At 50.2% G+C, this 23028-nt stretch overlaps 1 protein-coding gene and 1 pseudogene across 1 annotated transcript in view; both read left to right on the plus strand.

Moving 5' to 3' along the window:
- Positions 1 to 23028, plus strand: part of LOC144371462 (uncharacterized) — a 431923-nt gene that overhangs the window by 269272 nt on the left and 139623 nt on the right.
- Positions 1065 to 21873, plus strand: LOC101961811 (ruvB-like 1; annotated as a pseudogene).

Below are 23028 nucleotides of genomic sequence, written 5' to 3' on the forward strand. Positions count from 1 at the left end.
CATCGACTCAATAATGATGTCAATGATCAGAATAAAATAATTAGATTTAAAAGTCAGACTGGAGAAGACAAAGAAATCACATAGGCATCAGCAATCCCTGCAACTGGATTGGACCTCAGGCATGTCTCCACCCTGCTGTGAGCTCGCTTATCTCTGGAAGTTCTTTTTTCCTCTGGATGCCTTTTCTTCATCTGCAAAATGGTGGAATGCCATTTGCTTCTGACAAAGTCTCACTCATTTATTAAGATCCTGAGTAGGGGGCTGGGGATGTGGCTCAAGCGGTAGCATGCTCGCCTAGCATGCGTGCGGCCTGGGTTCGATCCTCAGCACCGCATACCAACGAACATGTTGTGTCCGCCGAGAACTAAAAAATAAATATTAAAAATTCTCTCTCTCTCTCTCTCTCTCTCTCTCTCTCTCTCTCTCTCTCTCTCCTCTCACTCTCTCTTTAAAAAACAATTGGAGTCATAGCCTCTTTCCATAAAGCCTTTGCTTTCAGCTATTAGTAATACCTTTCAAAAAAAAAAGATTCTGAGTAGGTGCCAGGCATGGTGGTGCACACCTCTAATTCCAGTGGCTTTGGTGGCTCAGGCAGGAGGATTGCAAGTTGCAAGCCAGCCTTAGCAACTTAGGAAGTCCTAAGATACTTAGTGTGACCAGATCTCTAAATAAAATACAAAAATGGGCTGGGGCTGGGGCTCAGTGATTTAGAGCCCCTAGTTTCAATCATGGGTAAGAAACAAACACCCAGAAAAATGCTCATCAGGGCCACCCACCGCCTGGGCTCAGCTCCGCAGCCAGGGAGCAAAACTCCAGGGCTCCATCTTTCTGCACTCATTCCCCAGAGCGCCTGAAGTACTGTTGCCAGAAAAGTCAATTCAGAGACACAGAGGGAAGTGTGTTGGTAGAGCTCTACCAGCAGCTTCAATGAGCACATGCCTGAGCCAATGGAGAGTGGTGGTGTTCCAATATCCTCCAATTGGGCACCGATGGAGGAGGGCTCTTGCGAGCTGCCCTAGTAATAGCTGCTTGGTAACCCCTGGGCTCCCGCTGGCTTCTTGAAGATTGAGGAGTTGGAGAGCATGACAAATATGCCCGTATACCCTCACACATCAACGGGAATGGGCTGGGGCTTGACGAGAGCACCCTGGCCAAGCAGGTGACCATGGGGCTCCTTGGCCAGGAGAACAAGCAAGAGGGGCAATGGGCGGGGATAGGAGGCACGGGGATGGGGGACGGGGGCATGGGGGCGTGGGGACCATCCTGGCATTTGCCTCAATTCAGTGTCACTTGGAGTTGACCCAGGGGCGCTGTCCACGGAGCCATACTGCGGCCCTTTTGTGTTTATTCTGAAACAGGGTCTGGCTGAGCTGCTGAGATGGTCTCCACCTTGCAGTCCTCCTGCCTCAGCCTTCAGGTGCCCTGGGATGACAGACCTACGCCACCGCACCCAGACCAAGCATCCTTTTACCAGTGAGGTGTGCTTTTGTTAAGTGGAAACTGTACCAAGTCTCAGCACTTACAGTATATATTTTTATTATTATTATTATTATTATTATTATTATTATTATTATTATTGCAGAAAAAAATGACACATCCATTGGCCACCCAGTTTAAAAATGATAGCTGGGTGTTTGCACTCCATTGCTTCTAAGCTGCTGGACCCTAGAGTCATGGCCCGTGGTCTCCCTGGAGGCTGAGCAGCTACAGAAACCTTCAATTTATATGAGCTTGTGACTGTGGCCTCAGAGCCTCCTATTAACAGAAAGGGCCAAAGAAAAGTCTCTGGTTTCTTGTCTATGTCTCTTTTTTGGGGGTGGGGGGTGCCAGGGATTTAAATCCAGGAGCCCTCGACCCCTGAGCCCCTCCCCAGCCCTATTTTGCATTTTATTTAGAGACAGGGTCTCTCTGTGTTGCTCAGGGCATCACTTTGGCTGAGGCTGGTTTTGAACTGACATCCTCCTGCCTCAGCCTCCTATGTCCCTGGGATCATAGGTGTGGGCCACTGTGCCCAGCAGACTTTTCTCTCTCACCTCCACTGTTGGGGCATCCAGAGCAGTGCCTGGAGGGCACTGGCACCCAGGTTTGGTTGAAGGAGTCTGTGAATCATTTGGATCAGGGACTGCATTTTTTCCCCACTGAAACACAGTAATAGTGACCAGGTATGTGACATCATAGAAGAGTTCATCAAAAGCAAGAAGATGGCAGGAAGATCCATGCTGTAAGCCGGACCTCTGGGAACTGGAAAGGTCCTTGTGTTCTCATTGATTTCTGCTGCCAAAGAGAATGAAACTCAGGTCAAAGCCAAATAGAATATACATTTTAATTAGTCTTTCTTTAGTGACAAGGGTCATATGTGTGTTTAAGAAAAGAATCTGATCTCAAACTCATACTTCTAGAATGAAAATCATTCTTGCCAGAGGGAAGAGAAAGTCCTGAGAGGGGTCTGGTCGCTGGGATTGTCCTTGAACTCTTTCAAGTCTCTTTTGCTTGGGAAATGCATCTCTTTTTCTTTTCTTTTCTTTTCTTTTCTTTTCATTTTCAACCAGTGATTTAACTTGGGGGCACTCAACCACTGAGCCACATCTTTTTTTTTGTATTTTATTTAGAGCCAAGGTCTTGCTAAAGTTTCTAAGGGCCTTGCTAAGTTGCTGAGGCTGGTCTCCAACTCATGATCCTCCTGGCTCAACCTCCTGAGTGGTAGGATTATAGGCATGCACCACCACGCCCAGCTGAAAATCTGTTTCTGTTGGTCCAGGGCCTAAAAAAAATTTGTGACAGGCTGTGGCTCAGTGGTAGAGCACTCACGTCACACGTGCGGGACCCTAGGTTTGATCCTCAGCACCACATGAAAATAAATAAGGGAAATAAACATATTGTGTCCAACTACAACTAAAAAATAAATATTAAAAAATAAAAGAAAGATATTGTGTCAATGCATAATTCAAAAATATTTTTTTAAAGAGAGAGTGAGAGGTGAGAGAGGGGAGAGAGAGAGAGAGAGAGAGAGAGAGAGAGAGAGAGAGAGAGAGAGAGAGAGAATTTTTTAATATTTATTTTTTAGTTCTTGGAGGACACAACATCTTTCTTGGTATGTGGTGCTGAGGACCGAACTAGGGCCGCACGCATGCCAGGCGGGCACACTACCACTTGAGCCACATCCCCAGCCCCTTAAAAAATATTTAAAAATCTTCTGTGGCACATTATTGAAGGGGGAAAATTAGTTATTCAGTATTTTTTTGAATGTGAAGTTTGCCCACCACTATTTTGGCTACACACATGATTGACAAATTGCAGAAACGCCCTTTTGATCTTCATGGGGCTTCTAGTGTTTTCTGGGCAGAGAAACAGGAAGTCTCCTGATGGCACAAAATGACTCAGTTGAGTGTGAACTTCAAACTGCCGATTTTAAATGCTGAAATTGGGCAGAGGGTTTGATAATTCCCCTTCAGAGTCGGGCTTTCCAGGGGACAAAGGATGACACATGGTGGAGCTTTTTGAGATCTGCAAGAGGATAGGCCAGATCCTCAGGCTTCCCAGAGCTCCTGGTCTGGGCATGGCTTGTTCTCTGGAAGGGCCTCTTGGCACCAGAGAATAGGAGCCTACGCTTTTGTATGTTAAGAAATGGGCTCTTACCATAACATTAATGTTAAGGTCTACAAACAAGTCAGGATGGCGCCTGGCAAATGTTAGAGTCTGTAAACAAGTCTGGATGGCAACTGACATTTTGCCAGAGTGAGTGGTTTATGAAGTAATGCCAGTGAGCCATTAAGTGTGGAGATTCCTTATTGGTTGACTGCTGTATCGAGTTTATGTTAATTAGATAAGCTGTATGGAATGTATAAATACCCTTTCTGTCCTACAATAAACTGCTACCACTTCTACTGTATCAATGTACACAAGTTGTTTGTCACCCCCCGGTTATTTTGCCCAGCCAGCTGGACTGCGGCACTTTTGCCTTTTAGTGTTGCTCTTAAGAAGTCTGATTTTCAGGGTTGGAACCTTTCTTTCTGGATGTTTTGGAGGTACTTTTGGATAGGGCGCCCTCCCCTGATTTTCCTTTCTTAATGTCCACAGCACTTTCTGAGTCTCACTGTTTAATGTCATTGGTGTGGACAGTCGCCAGTTCTGAACCCCTGAACTGTGACCTGTTCCCGTTCTCTGTGTGCTCTTTCTGGAAGTCCAGCTAGGTGAAATTAACTCTGCAGTGATTTTCAACCTGGGCTGGTTTCGCCCTCCAGAAGATCTTTGCCAGTATCTAGAGAGTCATAACTTGTGGTTTTCAAAAATAGATGGGGGGATTCCAGTGATAGAGGCCAGTGATGCTGCCAAACAACCTGCACTGCAAGGCTGTCCCCAAAAAACAGAGAGAAGACTGAGAAATCCTTTTTTTTCTTGGGGGCTGGGCTACCAGGGATCAAAATCAGGGGTGCTTAAACCCTGAGTCCCATCTCTAGCCCTTTTTGTATTTTATTTAGAAACAGGGTCTTGCTGAGTTGCTCAGGGTGTTGCTAAGTTGCTGAGGCTGGCCTTTAACTAGCCATCCTCCCATCTCAGCCTCCCAAGCTGCTGGGATTATAGGTGTGCACCCCAACACCCAGCTCTCAGTTTCTTAATCCATAAAATACAAGTTAGCGGGCTGGAATTGTGGCTCAGCAGTAGAGTGCTCACCTAGCATGGGCGGGACCCGGTTCGATCCTCAGAACCACATAAAGATAAAGGCAATGTGTTTTGTCCATCTGAACCTAAATCAGTTATATCAGTTCAGTCACCTATATCAGTTCAATATTTATTGCTAAGGGGAGGGAGCTTAACTTTAATATGGCTTGATTTTTGATCTTTTTTTAAGATTTAAATTCTTCCTCTAATTTAGGGCTGGAACAAAATTAAACTTGTTTTGAAGAAAAAAAATTAAAAATAAATATAAATAATGTAACCCTGTTTAAAAAACAACATAAAAGTCTGCGATGCATTTTGGCGGGTATTGATTGATCAGTTGGGAGGCCTGATAATATTAACATATAAAAGAGATACAAGTTAAACTTTCAAAATGACAGGCTATGGAAAGATCAGTGATATATAGAGAGCTCCATAGGAAATGGTAGGTATATGTGCCTTTCTTCCATGAATTTTTTTATAATATTATATTTTTTTTAGTTGTAGCTGTACACAATACCTTTGTTTTATTTATTTAATATTATGTGGTGTTGAGGATGGAACCCAACCCCACATGCTAGGCAAGTGCTCCACCACTGAGCCCCAGTCCCAGCCCAGCCCCTTTCATGAGCTTTTAATTGGAGAAAGCTGGACAGCCATGGAGCCATTCTTAATGAAGTATTGGTACCATTTGAATGAAAGGGTAATGGTCACCCCTTCAGTATTAGGTCGAGTGAGGAAGGGATGCTGTTCAGTGGTACATGGTCACTGTTTTGATACTGGAAACTGATAATGGGGAGTTTGGGCCTGTAAAAGAATAGGGAAGAGACATTCTGGGTAGAAGGTGGACATAGAAGGCACAGTAGCTCACACCTGTAAACCCAGCAAATTGGGAGGCTGAGGCAGGAGGATCTCAAAGTGGAGGCTAGTCAAAGCAGCTCAGTAAGATTCTGTCTCTAAATTAAAAAAAAATGCTGGGCCTGGGGCTCAGTGGTGGAGCAGCTGCTTGGCACATACAAGGCTCTGGGTTCCATTCCCAGAAGCAGCAAAATAAAGCAGGTGGGAAGAGCTGCCTGTGGCCTCCCCTGGTTTGTGTGGTATTGGAATCACATCCCTCTGTGTTCTGTTCTAGACATTTTCCCTTTGCTATTAGAACACATGCTTTGGGCTTGCCAACTCAGGTGCCTAAGCATTCAGGCAGTGAGGTAAGCAAAGTGGCTGGCTCAAGCCCAAAGATGTGGTGCCCTTTCACTAAAAGAGGGCCATTGGGTCCAGACCTGTTTTCTCAAAAGAAGCCAAATAGCTGAATTTCTACATGAAAGTTCATAATCAAAAAATGGCAAGAGCTGGGCACAGTGGCACATGCCTTTAATCCCAGTGGCTGGCTTGGGAGGCTGAGACAAGAAAATAGTAAGTTTGAGGCCAGCCTCAACAAAAGTGAGGCCCTCAGCAATTTAGGGAGACCCTGTCTCTAAATAAAATACCCAATAGGGCTATGGATGGGGCTCAGGGTTTGAGAGCCCCTGGGTTCAATCCCCCCCAAAAAAAAAACAAAAAAAAAAAAGTTTAAAGGCACATATAAGATTACGTGGTCCCAACCAAACCATCCTGTGGGCAGCTTGTTGGCTCACTGTAATCTAAGCAGTATTTTAATTCACCAGATGAGACCTTCCAGCATTAGCAGTACTGTGTGCTCAAGACCAAACTGGAAAACACGGAGAATATCAAAACTAGAACCAGCCTCTGCCCACGGCTAGTGGATTTTGCCCAACAGTGTTCCCTGATCATCCCCCAGGTCGGCTGCTCAGAGATGAAACCAAAAGGGCATTGAAAAGAAAATATGGGCCATCTATAAATAAATAGCTCCATTTTGCCTTGTCCCAGTAGCTTGGGAGGCTGAGGCAGGAGGATCAAAAGTTGGAGGCCAGCCTCAGCAACTTAGTGAGGCCCTAAGCAACTCAGGAGGCTCACCTGTGGTCTGACCTCATTCTCATTTCAGAGATGAGGAAGGATGAAATGGCACCTAGAGGCTATGACATTTCCCAGTCCTGGGCCCACTTGAGAGCATTTGCTTTCCATAACTTGGTATTTGATGAGACATCTGTTCTATCTGGTCTCTTTAGCATCTGCCAACCAAAGTTAGGGTACTGAGCATCAATTTATAGTTGATCACAGGGCATGGTCATGAGGAGCTTGTGCAGACCAACCCACCGCTTCCAAATTTGGCCTCACTTATCATCCACTATTTTTTGGCCTTTTAACATAAAATGAAGGTCATGTTATAAATCCTTTCTGATTTTTTAGTGTTATTTATTTATTTGGTCCCAGGGATTGATCCCAGGGGCGCTTAACCCCTGAGCCCTATCCCCAATCCTTTTATATTTTATTTAGAGAGAAGGTCTCACTGAGTTTCTCAGGGACTTGCTAAGTGGATGAGGCTCGCCTCCACCTTGCCATCCTTCTGCCTCAGCCTCCTGAGTCTCAGGGATCACAAGTGTGTGACACCATGTTCAGCCTCTTGAATAATTTTTTTATAGATAGCTTTGAATTATGTTTTAAAGACTGTAAAATGAAAACCTTTCCTTTCTTGCCTTTGTAGACAGCCCTGGCCCGTGCAATTACTCAGGAGCTGGGGAGTAAAGTGCCATTCTGCCCCATGGTGGGAAGCAAAGTTTACTCTATGGAGATCAAGAAGACAGAGGTGCTGATGGAGTACTTCCACGGGGCCATCATGAGTGTCACGTCGGAGTGACAGATGGCTATTGCTTCTCCAGTGCTTTGAATCCTTTCATTTTTAAAATGCTTCTGTGATGTGTTGATTGTACTGCTTGTGTTCTTTTGGTGCTGATGACAAGTCAGGCAAGAGCAGCCAGCCATCCCAGCAGCTTGGGAGGCTTAGGTAGGAGGATCAGAAGTTGGAGACCAGCCTCAGCAACTTAGTGAAGCCCTGAGCAAGTCAGCAAGACTCTGTCTCTAAATAAAATATAAAAAGGGCTGGGGATGGGGTTTGGTGGTCAAGGGCCCCTGGGTTCCATCCCTGGTACCAAAATACATAAATAAACAAATAATACATAAATAATAAGACTAAAAAGTCTACTTGGGGAGCTTTTGATTTAATGCTGAAGGAAAGAAAATGCAGTGGAAGGGTGCAGCGTTTGGAAGTGGGGAGATGTCATGGGACCCTGTTTTTCCTCCCACAGCCATCTGATTTCCTTGTGGCTGGCACTCTGTCTTCCTGTGGTGCCTCGCTGAGGGAATTCCATTCCTGGTACCAAATACCTGAATTCCATTCCTGGTACCAAAAAGAACCAAAAAAAGTGTGACCAGTAAGATAGGACAACCTTTCAAATTCCTGAATATTATTATTTTTAAGAACCTAAATTTAGAAAAAAACAAAAAAACACCATTTTTTTTCTGGGCTGGGGCATGGGCTCAGTGGTAGAGCACCCACCTAGCATGTGTGGGGCCCTGGGTTCAATCCTCAGCACCACATAAAAATAAGAATAAAAAATAAAATAAATGTATCATGCCCATCTACAACTTAAAAAAAATAATAAAAAAACACATTTTTTGTGAGACAGAAACCTGATAAAACTGGCCTTCACACAGCTGCTTGTGTTGCAATTGCTCAGCGGGAACTAAAATGCTTTAAAATTTGAAAAAGTAGAGGTCACCAGGGTCCTTGGTTGGGATTGGCCCCTGGGGTGGGGTGGGGAGGAAAACACAGCAGGGGCTTTTGAGGGCAGCAGTTGAAGAGAAATTTCTAGATTCTGCAACAAAATGAAAGGGCAGGCCGTGACCTCCCCTCAGACATGAGCCTGCTGTCCCCACACCTTTGACTTCCTGCAAAGCTGAAGAGGGAGGAAGAGAGGGTCATCTGTCTCCATCTGTGTCGCTCCCTTGACATGATAAAGGTCCCTGTCAGGGACTTAAAACCTGAACCAGCAGATGAAACCCATGTCCTTTGTGCTGTTGTGGCTAGAGACACCACCCTCAGTCCACCCGCTGGCCCACAGCTGGGCCCACTGTCCGTGGGGCCTTCCCCTGTCTGCTGGTAACCAACATGAATCTTCTAGACAAATATTAGTGGCTGAGAGACAGAGAAGCCTTTCTTCCCCTCCTGGGGGAATTTCATGTCACTGTCCCCTCACAATGAATATGGGCAAACATTCCATTTGGAGGAATTTCCTCTTTGAAGAATAGAAAAGGTTCTATAAAAAAAAAATAAAAGTAGACTTGAAAGCCCAGAATTTTCCAAGCAGGACAGAGTTTTCTGATACCTTCATGTTGTCTGGGAAATTTCTTTTTTTTTTATACCAGGGATTGAATCCAAGGGCCCTCGAACTCTGAGCCCCATCCCTAGCCCTATTTTGCATTTGATTTAGAGACAGAGTCTCCCTGAACTGCTCAGGGCCTCAGTGTTGTGGAGGGTGGCTTCTAACCAATGATCTGCCAGCCTCAGCCTCCAGAGCTGCTGGGACTTGGGGTGTGCACAGCTTCTCCAGACATTGTTTGAAAAGTTTGTCTTGGGGTTCAGGAGATGGAAATTTCGTTCATCAAACACAAAATGAGGCTTCTCTTTTGTGTGTTTTCCAAAAGCCCCACTTACAGGCTCTCAGGTGGATCCCAGGCAGAGGAGAGCTGGCCCTTAGCTTTCAGTCTTGAGTGTCCCTGTCCTTGTTGGGTTTCTGGAGAAAAGAAGGCAAGGGATGGTGTGATAAGATAATGCTCCCCTTGAACAGTGGGAAGTGGCCTGAGTGTCTGATCCTGTGGCCATGTGTCTCTGCCTTTGGGACATTTCCATATCAGCTCAAAAGGAGCCTGAAATCAAGCAAGCAGAAGTCCTCCATGACCTCCCCATTTGTCAGGAGAGCAGCGACCCTCAGCTCTTCTATCTTTTTCTTTTTGAGGAGGGGCACCAGGGATTGAACTTGGGCACCTAACCACGGAGTCACCTCCCAGCCCTGTTTTGAATTTATTTGGAGACAGGGTCTCATTGAGTTTATCAGGGCCTCACTGGGTTGCTGAGGCTGGCCTCCAGCTTGCCCTCCTGCCTTGCCCTCCCGAGCTGGGATGACAGGCATTGGCCAAGGCTCCCTGCAGTGTTGCTCTCCAGCCATGATGGTGTCTTCAGGTTGTACTGTAAGATGACTTGTCAGTTCTTGTGCTGTGGCAGTTTGAGGTAAGAAGGTTGTTGGTGGGGAGGAGATGGATGTGGAGAGAAGGATGTTCCCATTTCTCACCATGTCCTCATTGGCCATCCCTCCCGAGCTGCGGATAAAGGAGGCCAAGGAGGTCTATGAGGGGAGGTGACCGAGCTGACACCATGTGGAACTGAGAACCCCGTGGGCGGCTACAGCAAGACCATCAGCCACGTGATCATAGGGCTCAAGACAGCCAAGGGCATCAAGCAGCTCAAGGGGAGTCTGTCCTGAGCCGTGTTCTCAGCACTGTGGAATCGGGCAGGTGGTGTGACCTCTGTGTCCCTCTTTCCTTGGCCTCTGCACTGTCGATGCCATATGGGACACTCAGGATAACACCGTGTAGTATAAAGTGACACCTCGTAGAGGGCATGGACGTAGTTCCCTTCATGAGGTAGCTCTTTCTTTTCTTATTACTCCTGGGAGTTATGTGATTAAGTCAAGAAATTTTTTCTGCCATCTCGTCTGCCACATGATGACTATTGGCCAGCCAGTCACAGTGGAGCACACCTGTCATCCCAGCCACTCAGGAGGCTGAGGCAGGAGTATCACAAGGTGATGCCATCCTCATCAATTTAGTCAAGGCCCTGAGCAGCTCAGGGAGAGCCTGTCTCCAAATAAAATAAAAAATGTTGCTGGGGACGGGGCTCAGGGGTAAGTCACCCCTGGGTTCAGTTCCCAGTACTGCCCCCCTACCTCCCCAAAAAGTGGACATAATTTTGTTCTTTTTTTTCTTTCTTTTTTATAATATTTGTTGTTATGATTGACTCACACTAGCTCTGTATCTGTCTCCTGCTGCATAGCCAGGTCCCCTGCTGCGGGCTTGGGGAAGTATTTTACCTGTGGCTCCTCGCAGCTTTTTCCCTGTGTGTACAGGTGCCATGAATCTCATTTCCCTGTTTTCCAGATCAAGGCCTCAGGCTCAGAAAGAGGCTCCACAGTCATCCTGCATCCAGTGCTTGCTGAGGGGCAGGGTGACTGTGAGTCTCTTTGTGCTGCATGACTCTTGTGAGTCCTCTGAGCTCTATGTGGCTCAGATTCTCATCTCTAGACCACTCTCCGTTCACCATAGAATCTCTCCATCTTTCCCCTTTTTATAATTTGATGGTTCTTTGATTCTCTGAGGTGGTTTCTGGGTCAATGCTTTATGGAGATCATGAAAATGTCACTTCTTCCAAGGGCTATTTTTCTGTTTCTTAAAGGGGCCTTAATCTCAGGACCTTAGCTCAGCAAACCTCTCTTTCTCTCTCTCTTTAATCCCTCACCACATCCCGTCCACCCTGGATTAATGAAGTTCTGAGAAGGTGGCCCCTTCTCAGGAATGACACCTTGAGCCAGTTCATCTGGAAAATCTACCATATGAAAGTGCCTGAGATAAAAAGAGAAAATTTGTCCTCTTCCTCGTAGGAGAGAGGACACAGGAACACAGTGGAAATTTGATACATCCATTGGTCTGCATCATCCAGCTTCTCGAAGAAAATAGCCTAATGGAGAAGAGGAAAATTGTCTTCCAAAACAAAGGTGGTACCCACCTCTGATCCCAACAGCTCAGGAGGCTGAAGCACAAAGATCGTGAGTTCAAAGACAGCCTCAGCCAAAGCAAGGAACTAAGCAACTCAGGGTTACTCTGACTCTAAATAAAATGCCAAACATGGCTGGGGATAGGGTTTTGTGGTCAAGGACCCCTGATTCCAATCCCCCATAAATTCCAGTCCCCCAAAACCCAAGCCCTTCTGGGCAGTTTTCACTCATGGATGAGATATTGGGAAAGAAGGACCTCAGGTGCATTGTGTGGAGTTGTGAAGTGTCTGAGATTGAAGGAAATTTACGAATCTTGGCCTGGGGACTCCCCAGCTCTGGTCCTGTTTGCACAGAGCCCCACAGAGGCCAGAGAGGCTGTGCCCTGGTGAGCTTCTGGCAGCTCTTTTGGGGTGCATTTGGAAACATGATCCACCCATTTTAAGTGTGTGTGGCCCACTGGATTTTGATGCATGACATAGTTTACACTCCCCATCTTAATTCTAGAACATTGTCATGACCTTCCAAGGGACCTCATTCCCAAGAATTGCCACCTGCTCTCCCTCCCCCTGGCCTTTGGCCACCACATACCTACTTTGTTTCTGGATTGGACTTTTGGGTGTCCCCTCCCCACGAGAGAGCCCTGCAGTGGGGGTTGACTCAGGACTCTGTCTGGAACAGAGCTCAGGTGTGTTTCCACAGGGTGGCCTTCTGTAGAAGCTGCCCTGGAAGCTCAGCCTGAGGGCCTGTCTGCCAGCCGGGTCCTGCAGAGGCTGCTGTCCTTTTCCAGTGCACACCCCTTGGGAAGAGCAAGGCCCCGTAAAGCACTGTCACCCCAAGATTTGTGTGCACAGCCCCAGGGGCCAGAGGGTGCTAGGATTTGCTTTTTTCTGGTCCTGGGGCTCAAACCCAGGGCCCTGGCCATAGTGAACTAGCGCTCTGCCACTTAGCTGTGCCCCAGCCCTATGGCCTAGCTATGTGGTCTAGACTGGCCTCCACCTTGGTGATCCTCCTTCCTCAGCCTCCTGACCCAGAAAGTTTGGGGGGATTCCAACTTATGTTTCCCCTTCTGGACTCCTCTGTGGGTTCTTCTAGGTGCTGTCACATAGAGAAGGAGACAGAGGCCCAGAGCCGGAATCACGGGCCCCATCAAATGCAGCCTCAGGTCGCTAAGCAGGAAGCTCTGATGTCCCTAACCCAAGGACTGGAGCTGAAGTGGTGATTATGGAGGGTGCCATGGGGCATGGCCAAGGACCCATGTCCCCCTCTAATAGTAGACGGGTCGTTGTGAGTATGCTCCTACCACTTTGAAACCCCTTAAGTCAAGGGAAGGAAGAGTAATGGTGATGTTCTCTTGTCTCCTGGAGGCAGACATCGTCACCCACAGGTTCATCTTCTGGTGTGCTTAGCCCCCACTCCAGGCTCTTGTGCCCTGCCACGTACGCTCATACCACCCACTCCTAGGGTCGCTGGCTACCTCAGGTGTCTGTCTGTCTATCTCTCTCTCATGTTTAGTCCTGTGAACTGAACCCAAAGTGCTTAAGCAAGGAGCCAGAAGCCTGCCCTTTTTATTTTGCTTTGTATTGTTTTGAGAGAGAGTCTCCCCTTGCTAAGTTGCTGAGGCTGGCCTCCAAATTGGTGATCCTTCTGCTTCAGCTTCCTGAATCGCTGGGATGACAGGTGTGCACCGCTGTTCCTGGCCCCCGAGGTCTGTTACAGAAAGGAGGCTTCCCTCAGGGTCAGAAAGAACTGGAACGTGCATCATGGTTGTCTGAGTCCCCCTTTGTCTCATTTGGTTTGGTTTTAGGTGGACCCCAGCATTTTTGAAAGTCTGCAGAAGAAGCGAGTTAAGACCAGGGACGTCATCTACATGGAGGCCAACAGTGGAGCTGTGAAGGTATGCTACCCGGGGGACAGTGCCACACCTGAGGATCTGCCAGAGGAAGACCTGGGTGACCAGGGCGTCATATTGCTCAGCGGGTTTGGGTGGGGGAAGGTTAACAGCTGTCTCTTTACCTAACTCAACTTGGCTTTTCTCTGTATTTGTCTCCTGGTGACTTAAAGCAGGCAGAGAGTTCAAGACCCAAACCCTGTGGGGGACAGGGACCAGACAGCCTTTGTCCCTTTCCATTGCACCAGGTGGCATCTTCCATCTTCCCTTGTCTCCCTATGTCCATCCTTGAGTACTGAGCCTGGGGACTGCACCAGGTGGCTCCTCCTCTATCTGCTGCTGTGTCCTGTGGTGGCAACGCCTCCAAGGTTGATGGATGAGCCTCAGGCCTCATGTCACCCATAAATCACCACCTAGAAGAGCCCGGGCCCCCGGCTCCAGTGAGTCCCATGGATGCTCCTTTAACAGGAGTGAAAAGAAAGGGGAAAGAATCTTCCAGAAAGTCTCAGGTGTTACTCGGGTGAGTCTGGGAACCCAGTGTGGCACCAGGCCACAGGGTGCAGGTGGAGAGCACTGTTGGGGGCCCTCAGTGGGCAGCAGGTGCATTTCTGTCACTGAGCTCTGTATGGTCCTAGTGCCCAGTGGTCTGCTGGCAGAGGCAGGGAGTTCCTAGGCCATGGAGATTGCCCTGAAGGCCGAAGAGGACATGCCCTGCCCTAGGGTGACGTGAACAAGAAAAAGAAGGTCATCTAGGATGGGACATTGCATGACCTGGAAGTGGCCCACGCCACGCACCAGGGACAGGCCCTGCTGGTCCAGCACATGACCAAGGCTCTGGGAACCAGTGGCCAGGACCACGCTGTCCTCCTGGAGGCCCTCTAGGATGCTCAGCAATGAGCATGACATGAGCTTTGGCCCCTTTGTCCCAATGTCCAGATGCCGTCACAGCTGATCTCTGGGCATTGTCTGCCCCTGGCCGCCTGCCAGCCTGCTGGGGGCTGCTCTCCAAGTCTGGCTGGGGGTTCTTTGTGGGAGCCTTCACAGCACTTCAGACAGCCTCACGGAGGCTCCAGCCACTGCAGAGCCCGAGCCCCAAGTCCTCCAGCTCCCACCTGGCGCTTCTCTGAGCCCCGCTGGAAAGAGTCAGGTTTGCTCTTCATCTTGAAGGGGGCCTCCTCCTCCCCACCAGGAACGGACTTTCTGCTGGGAATCTGGTTTTGCTTTTTGTCCCTTGGAGCTTTGCCCAGGAGAGACCAGAGACTCTTGGGATTGGAGTTTCTTCTCCTTGCTGGAGGTTTTTTTTTGTTGTTTTTTTTTTTAACTGAAGCTTAAACCCCAGGGGTGCTTACCCATGGAGCCCTGTCTGCAGCACTTTTTACATTTTATTTAGAGACAGGGTCTTGCTGAGTTGCTCAGGACCTCACTAAGTTTCTGAGGCTGGCCTCCAATTTGCGGTCCTCCTGTCTCAGCCTCCCAAATTTCCAGGATTTTTAAAGACATGTGCCACCATGGACGACTCTGCTTGATTCTTGCAGGTCAGGGAAAACCTTGAGGGGATCCTTCTGAGTTCAGGAGCCCCTCATCCTTCTCAGGGTAGCTTTGCTGAGCATGTCCACCTTAGGCTTTCAAGTTGAGTGACATCAGGGACCCGCAGGAGGCAGGAGCATGGGCCTTGGTAGCAGCCTTAGAAAGTCCTCTCTCCAACAGGGGGAGAAAGACATCATGTCCATGATGGGCCAGTTAATGAAGCCAAAGAAGACAGAGATCACAGGGAGGACAATTGGTGAAACCTGAGCCCAGAGCCAAGTTGAGGCTGCCTCTAACATGCTCCCGGTTCTGAGCGCTCCCCACTGCACTGCTCTGAGTCTTTACTCCATTTAGAACCCGTGGCCACACTGTATTCTCTTGCCCCACTGAGGTCAGCATCTGCTTCCTTTGAAGTCCCAGAAAGGTGCCAACTTTGACACCAGGCACTTGCTCCTTTGTGGACTTACTGGTTTTTTTTTTTTTTTTTATGCCAGTTATTTAACTCAGGGGCCCTCAACCACTGAGCACCATCTCAGCACTTTTATTTTTTTATTTAGAGACAGGGTCTGGCTTAGTTGCTTAGGCCATTGCTAGGTTGCTGAGGCTGGCCTTCAGCTTGTGATACTCCTGCCTCAGCCTCCCGGTCTGCTGGGATCAGAGGCATGTGCCACTGCGCCTGGCTCTTCCTCAATTTTATGTCCTTATCTGGCCAATTACCTGTTTACTCCCTGAAAACATAAGTTCAACATGAATCCACTATTACCTTGAGGCCTCGCAGCAGCCTAAGCTCCTCCATGAGTGGCCAAGAGCAGATCCATCTCTGAACTTGGTTTTGACAGCCCTGCATCATGGCTCTTGGTGAATACAGGCTTCAGATCCTGGTTCTTTGGGAACAGCTCCATCCTGATGATAGGAGGCTCTGGTTTGGAAGGTGAAGGCTGCGACCTGAGGCAGGTCTGCTGTTCTGCAGGGGCTAATGGTTCTGGGGCCGAAGCTGGGCCTACTCTGACCCTCTTTGCTCAGATTTCCTGGGGAGAGGATTCTAACTGCACTTGATGGAAAGTTAATGAACCTGAGTATTGTCACGCAGGGCCCCCAAAAGGCTCCTTGACTGAGTGAAGCAGAGGACAATTCGTATATGAAAACCATCTTCCTGGGGCTTCCAAGTGGGGAGTCTCAGCATCAGGCTCGGGGCTCTTTGTGGCAGTTCCTGGATACTGCACCCCACACAGTTCCACAAAAGTCTTTTTGTGGCACATTGGGGCGATGATGCCTATTTTCTTTTTTTTAGATGAGGGTACAGGGATTCAACTCAGGGGTTCTTACCCAATAAGTCCAGTCCCTAGTCCTATTCTGTATTTTATTCAGAAACAGGGTCTCAACTGAGTTGCTCAGGGCCTTACTAAGTTGCTGAGGCTGGCCTCCAATTTGTGATCCTCTTGTCTCAGCCTCCTAGGATGCTGGGGTTATAGGCATGTACCACCATACCTGGCATGATTCTTGTTTTCAAATGATGACACCAAACCTGGAATGGGTCCTGTACCCAGTCTGGTGTCAGAGAGCCAGTAGGAGAACCAGGCTGCAGGGTTGGGTCTGGAGGGAATTGAGGTGGGGAGAAGAGAGCAGCTGACATTTCTCCCCTGGCAGGGACCCTGGCCGAGGTGAGATCAACTAGGTGATGAACAAGTACATCAACCAGGGCATGGCTGAGCTGGTCCCCAGTTGCTGTTCATGGACAAGGTGCACATGCTGGACATAGAGTGCTTTACCTTGCTCACTGAGCTCTGGAATTTTCCATTGCCCCCATAGTGATTTTTGCCTCCAACCGAGGCAACTGTGTTATCAGGTAGGTGCTGCCAGCTGTCCCTTCTCCCTGGGTCTGTTACCACCTGTGATGTCATAACTCAGGATGGGACTAAGGGAGTGCATGTTGCCCCTGGGAGGAAACAGCAGAGTGACTGAAGGCCACAGCTACCCTGTCCCTGATGGGCAGGGTTTCCACTGGCCTCTGAGGCTCGTTGTTCCTGTGGGGAGCAAAGGCCTGAGGACGTGGGGCTGCTCTGGTGACCTGAGTGTCAGCTCCCTCACACTGGCTCCCAGAGGCCAACAGAGCCCACTTCATCTTTAATGAGGATACTGAATGAAATTGCACCCTGTCCCTTGTCATAGGTGGGAACACAGGTTTGCCTGTGATTTTGTTCTTCTTAGATCCCCATGACAGCAGTGTGCAACCTGCCATGTCACTTACATGAGGTGTAACTTTCATTTCTGTAGCTGGCCCTTGTGTGGGGTGTCCCTGGTCATGTGTTCCTATGTGAACATGGGAAAGTGACGTCCACTCATTTCCCTGTCTCCCAGTCCCAGCTCTCCCTTCCATTTGTCTCATCGAATGAATTTCTATTCTCTTCCTCCACCTCTGCCCACTATCTCCTCGTCCACTCCGGCCCATGTCCCTATACCCTGACAGCTGATGTCCTGCCCGTGCACACTATGCTCAGCCTATTGGGGAGGAACCTTTTGGAATGGCCAGCTGTCAGGTGCTTCCCTCTCCCACTCACTCGGTGGCCCTCTAACATTGAGGTGCTCAGTGATGGAGAAACTCTGAAGGGACCCAGGAGCCAACAGAAGGCTCTCAACTGCCCAGTTGGTCCAGCCTGAGCAACCAGAGAGAGTCATTCGGGGTTTTCACCCAGTGTGCAGTGACATTCTCGAGTCACACTGATGTCAGAGGAACTTGGTCAACACAGGGGACTGGGCTTGGCCACCTGCGGGTTCCAACTCACTGAGGTAAATGTGCAGCCATTGAGCCCAGGACACCACCCTTCACAGGTGGACAGGAGAGGAGAGACCGGGTGGGTCTGAAGCATCCCCTCGACCCAGCCAGGAGTTGGCACTCAACGCCAACTGGACGCATCCACAGCAAGCCCCTCGGCAGACACAAGGGTACGGTGGACTCCCCACACCCAGGGTCCCGGTCAGGCCATGAGCTCAGCTTAGGGACATGAGCACAGCACCTGACCAGTCCTCCCCCAAACTGTTGAGGTCACCAAAAACAAGGGCCATTGAAGAAAAGGTCACAGCCCAGAGAAGCCTCTAGAGATGGGACAACAAGGTCCCTGTATGGGATTTTAGGACCAAAAAGGGGCATCAGGTAAAACGGAAGGCAGTGGGTGCAGGTGGTGACTGGGTGCCAACTACAACGGATGATGGGTGACACACAGTAACGCACTGCCACCATAACACTGCTCTGCAAATCTAAAACTGTTCTAAAATTCTATGTTCCCCCCTTGTGGCACTGGGCATCGAACCCAAGGCCTCATATGGTCGTCAAAGTTCCAAGAAGGTGTGCTCAGTAGTGCTGGCCTGCCATCCCAGCAGCTCCGGAGGCTGAGGCAGGAGGATCGCAATTGGAGGCGAGCCTCAACAATTTAGCCAGGCCCTAAGCAACTCAGCGAGACCTTGTCTCTAAATATTATATAAAATAGGGCTGGGGATGGTGCTCAGGGTTGAGTGACCCTGGGCTCAATCCCTGATACCCCCCAAAAAAATGGAAGCCGACTGGCCATGAGAGCCCAGAGCACCCTGGGCTGCACCCCCTCTCTTGGTGCGTGGAACTGGTCTCACTTGAGTCCTGGGTATTTGTAGGTCGCTGCGTGTCTTCAGATCTGACCTCTAAGGGCAGGTTTCGGCCTGGCCCCTCCTCTGACCCAGGCTCCAACCTTTCCCAGGAACAGACGAAAGGCGGCAGTGACAGCAGGCCCCAGCTGTGGGTTGGGACAAAGGTGCCCTGGTTACCAGAGGGGTGTATATTCTTCTGTTTCTGCTCCTCAGGTGGCCAGCTGGCTCTGGGTGGAGATGGCCCTGGGTGGGCAGGTTGGGTGGCCTGGATCTCCTCTCACTCCCCAGCCACTGGGCCTGATGGTCACATTCATCTCCCAGAGACAGTTTTTTCAAGCAACCCCTCGCCAATGGGGGAAAGTCTCTCCCTCCATTATGAAAGGGACACAGCCCAGGCGGAGCAGGGTATTTGTCACATCTTATTGCGCTGACACACCATCTAGCGGCCATGACAGCACCCCCATTTTTTGCACTATTTCAGCTCCAGCCTGAAAAATGGTTGTGATGTTTAGGTGAAGAGGGGGGGATGGTCCCCTGAAGTGTTTGAATTGGTCACAGCTGGGCCCAGGCTCTGGGGTGCCTCCCAGTGCAGGATTGGGTGGCCCATCAATCCCAGTTTCCTGCCAGCTCCCAGGGGCCCCTGTGCGAGTGAGAACCCAGGACAGGAAGGGCTTTTTTTTTTTTAGCATCACGGACTGAACCCTGGGTCCCTTACCCACTGACCACGTCCCCAACCCTTTATTTATTTTATTTAGAGCCAGGGTCTCTCTGAGTTGATCAGGACCTCTCTAAGTTGCTGAGGCTGGCCTCCAACTTCCAATACTCCCCCATCAGCCTCCCAAAATGCTGGAATGACAGGTATTTGTTACCAAGCCATGCTCCTTTCTGTACTTGAGCCTCAGTTTCCCCATCTGTAAGATGGGCCTCCGTCTCCTATCGCTGGAGGTGTGTGAACATATCCCATAGACCTGGGAGGTGATGTTTGATCAGCCACCCAAGCAGCCCAGATTGAGAGGTGCCCCCTATCTGAGTCCCTCCAGGAAGAGTACTTGGCAGTCTGTCAACAAGGAGACAACCCCATCCCCCTGCCGGTTCCACCATCCTCTCCCAGATACTGGGCTTAAAAGAAAAATCTCCTTTTGGGGGATAAGAACCCAAGGTCTGCAGAGGGCCTCAGAGCCCATAAGATCAGACCAGGTGAAGTTACTTGCTTCACCCAGTGTCCACACTGGGAGAAAGATCCAGGGCTGCTGTCCCAGGGCTGCACTGAGGGAAGGGAGCAGCGGCCTCCCTTGGTCCCAGGCCTCGAGGGAAGCAGAGCCAGGGAAGAAAGGCAGCGGCCACCCTTCTCCCTGCTTACCCATCGGTCAGCACTGTGCCTTCTCCCCTCCCCAGGGCGATTCACCAAACTGCCACCTCCCACTTGGAAGACAGCGGGCTTGCAGCCTGGTGTAGGAGGCCTCTGTTGCCCTCTACACCGCCATAGGCGATAATCAACAGGCCGCGCGGTAAGATGGGCCAATGGGCGCCCACCGATTGTCCTCTCCATCACCTGCTGTCACCGCCACCGTCATGCTGCCAGCATGCAGGTCTTCGCTGTCAACCTCATGTGATTAATGGGGACACCAGCAGCTGAGGGGAAGGACATCGAAGGACGCCATGCGGAACACAGGGGATGCAGGGCAGATGTGGCCCTGGGGATGCGCAAGAGGACCACTAGGGCTCGGCTCCTGCACCAGGCTCACCCAAGGACCAGAGGGACTTCAGCAGGGGTGGGGGCGGGAGCACAGTGACAACCAAGCAGGCTTCCCGAACCCACCTCTGCCTGCAACAGACTCAGCCTCTAGGGCCACCAACATTGTCCCTTGCGGACCCCTTTCCGACTTTCCCAGCCATTGGAGAACCCCAGATCTGAGCCAGGTGCCTGTAATTTCATGCTGGAGGCTGAGGCTGGAGGATGGCAAATTTGAGGCCGGCCTCTGAACTTAGCAAGAAGACGCTGTCTTAAAAGTCAAAGGACTGGGAAGTGGAGCAGTGGCCAGCGCCCTGGGTTGAGTTTTGTCCCAATCCCAGGGGCGAATCCCAAACCCACGACACCCGTGCTTGGCAGCCTAGGGGCAGCTCTGGTCGCAGGCCACCAGCACTCTTCACGCTAAGCGAGAACTTGTCGCACTCAGGACGCAGTGGCGGTGGCAACAAGCTGCCAGGGGTCCCGGGGCTTCTGCGCACCCCACCCAACTCGGATGCATTCCTGCAGGTGACCAGGGAGACCCCTGGGGTGACCTGTCCTCTGGGCAGCGTCCCTGCAAACCAGAGGCTCCGCGGTCATCCCGAGCCCAGCGGGACCAGCATGGGGCCACGGAGGTCGGGGGCGTCCCGAAGCGGCAGCGCCAGCCACGGGGCAGAAGGACAGCCGTGCCCTCCCTAGAGGAGCCCAGCTTCCAGCGGGGACTAGGTGTGGACTTTGGCTAGGTCGTCTGGGCCTCATGAAACAAACAGCGGAGATGCGTTGTCGCCTCCTCGCGGCTCCTGGGGGCTATGTAGTGGCCTCAAAGCAAATTGTGGCAAGCAACAGGGAGGCTGCAGCGTCCCCACGCAGATGCAATTGCACAGCAGGGTCCTGGCTCCGCCCACGCCCCGCCCACGCCTCTCCCCAGAGGCGTAGCCATGCCCCCAATTCATGCACCGCCCACTCCCCCGCCCCTGGGTTGTGGCCACTTCTGCCCCCCCACTCCTGCGCTGCCCACTCCCCGCCCCTGAGGCGTGGCCATGCTTGCTCAGCTCCTTTGCGGCCAGCTTCCTATCAGAAGAGGAGCAGAGCGTGGGAAGGCGCCCGTCGGGGAGCCATCTAAGAATGCGACGCTTGTGATAGGTGTTCGCTGGCACAGGGTAGGGGGATGGCTTGGAAAGTCCGAAGAGGCATGATGTGGTGAGGTGTTTCAGGAGGCTGAGGCAGGAGGCTTGCAGGTGGAGGCCAGCCTCAGCAACTCAGCGAGGCCCTGTCTCTAAAGGGCTGGGATGGTCAGTGGGTAGGCTCCCCTGGGTTCAGTCCCTGGGACCACTATCTAGGAAGGCACAGAAGGGGTTCTCAGTGGAAGTTGCCCCGAGGTGCCCACCTTTGGCCTCTGGTCCCTGACCAAAAGCTCCCTAGGCCTCCTCTCTGGAGCTCCCCAAACCAAATGAAGGTGTCTGTCTGACATTGACTTTGAGACTTACCAAGTGCAAGGCTGAATGGCACTATGAGGGTGATGGGCCTGGATGTGGACCTGGAAAGGACGTGCATTCTTGGTCCAGGGATGGAGTTCTGTGATTCTTGTCTTTGCCAAAAGGTAGGTAGACACTCTGTCCCCGAGGACAGGATACAAACAGACTTAAAATCAATCGTGTTGTTGCAGAGTTAGTCAAGATGAGGTCACATTGCCGCAGGGAGTGCCCCTATGCAGAGTGACCATGTCTTTATGAGGGGCTGACTGAGTGAAGAGGACACACAGGGGCCCTGTTATGACAGAAGAGGAAGCTGGAGCCAGGCAGCTGGGAGGCAAAAGTCTTTGAGGTTTCCGGGGATCACTGAAGCTGGGAGGGCACAGGAAGGCACCTGGAGGTGACCTAAATCATGGCTTGGGCACTGGCTCAGTATTTTGGCCTCCAGGCCACAGAGGATAGGTCTTTAAGCCACCTAGGATGTTAAACATCACTCTAGCATGGGGAGCAGAGGCTTCCAGTGTGGCCATTTGCAGATGCCCAGGCTGGCCAAAGCTGAAGGTGTGGCCACCCAGGGGCTGGACCCTGAAGTGCACCTTTACAAAAATCACCTGTGTGAACATTGAAGCTGCTAAAGTTCTTAAATGATTACCTGAGGCCATCATAAAATCCACTTTCAGGGGCTTGGGGCTGTAGCTCTGTGGCAGAGCACTTGCCTAGGACGTGTGAGGCACTGGGTTCCATCCTCAGCACCACAAAGAAATAAATAAAATAAATGTATGCTGTCCATCTAAAGCTATAATTTTTTTTTTAAAATGAAAACAAAACAAACAAAAAATGCCCTCAGCTAGACCTGATGAGTGGTGCCCAGTTGTGACTGGGAATCTTGGGAAAGCCTGGTTAAGGAGGCAGGGAGGTGCGAGGTCATACTGAGGCCTGCGGGAAATGATCACTGTGTCTTTGTCCTTTGTCTTCTCTGCCCATACATTTGGCATGCAAGACTTCTGCCTGGGCAAGTGTTTAATTCAGCAGATTCAGGGCAATCTGCAGCAATGTTCTTGGGGTCTCTTTGCCTGCACACATATGCTGCATGGGTTGGCCTTTGAGGAATTCCCTAGCACCTGCCACAGTGGCTGTGGAACTTCCAGGTTTGCAGATCCCTGTGAGAAATGCAGGTGGAAATCAAGGAAGGACATGGTTTGGGTTTTGCTTTGAGGTTTCAAATTTCAATTTTTAATTTTTTAATTAGTGCATTAGAGTTGAACACAACAGTGGACTTGGTTTTGAAATAATCCCACAAGCAAGGAAAATTGTTCTCTCCACTGCAGTCCCCCTTGCCTCCCCCTTACACAATCCTCTTGTCCTGCCCCCTCCTCTACTTCTCTTCTGTAATTTATAGTTTATTTGTAGTGAGTT

The sequence above is a fragment of the Ictidomys tridecemlineatus genome, chromosome 16 (genome assembly GCF_052094955.1).
Source record: "Ictidomys tridecemlineatus isolate mIctTri1 chromosome 16, mIctTri1.hap1, whole genome shotgun sequence".
Lineage (NCBI taxonomy): Eukaryota > Metazoa > Chordata > Mammalia > Rodentia > Sciuridae > Ictidomys > Ictidomys tridecemlineatus.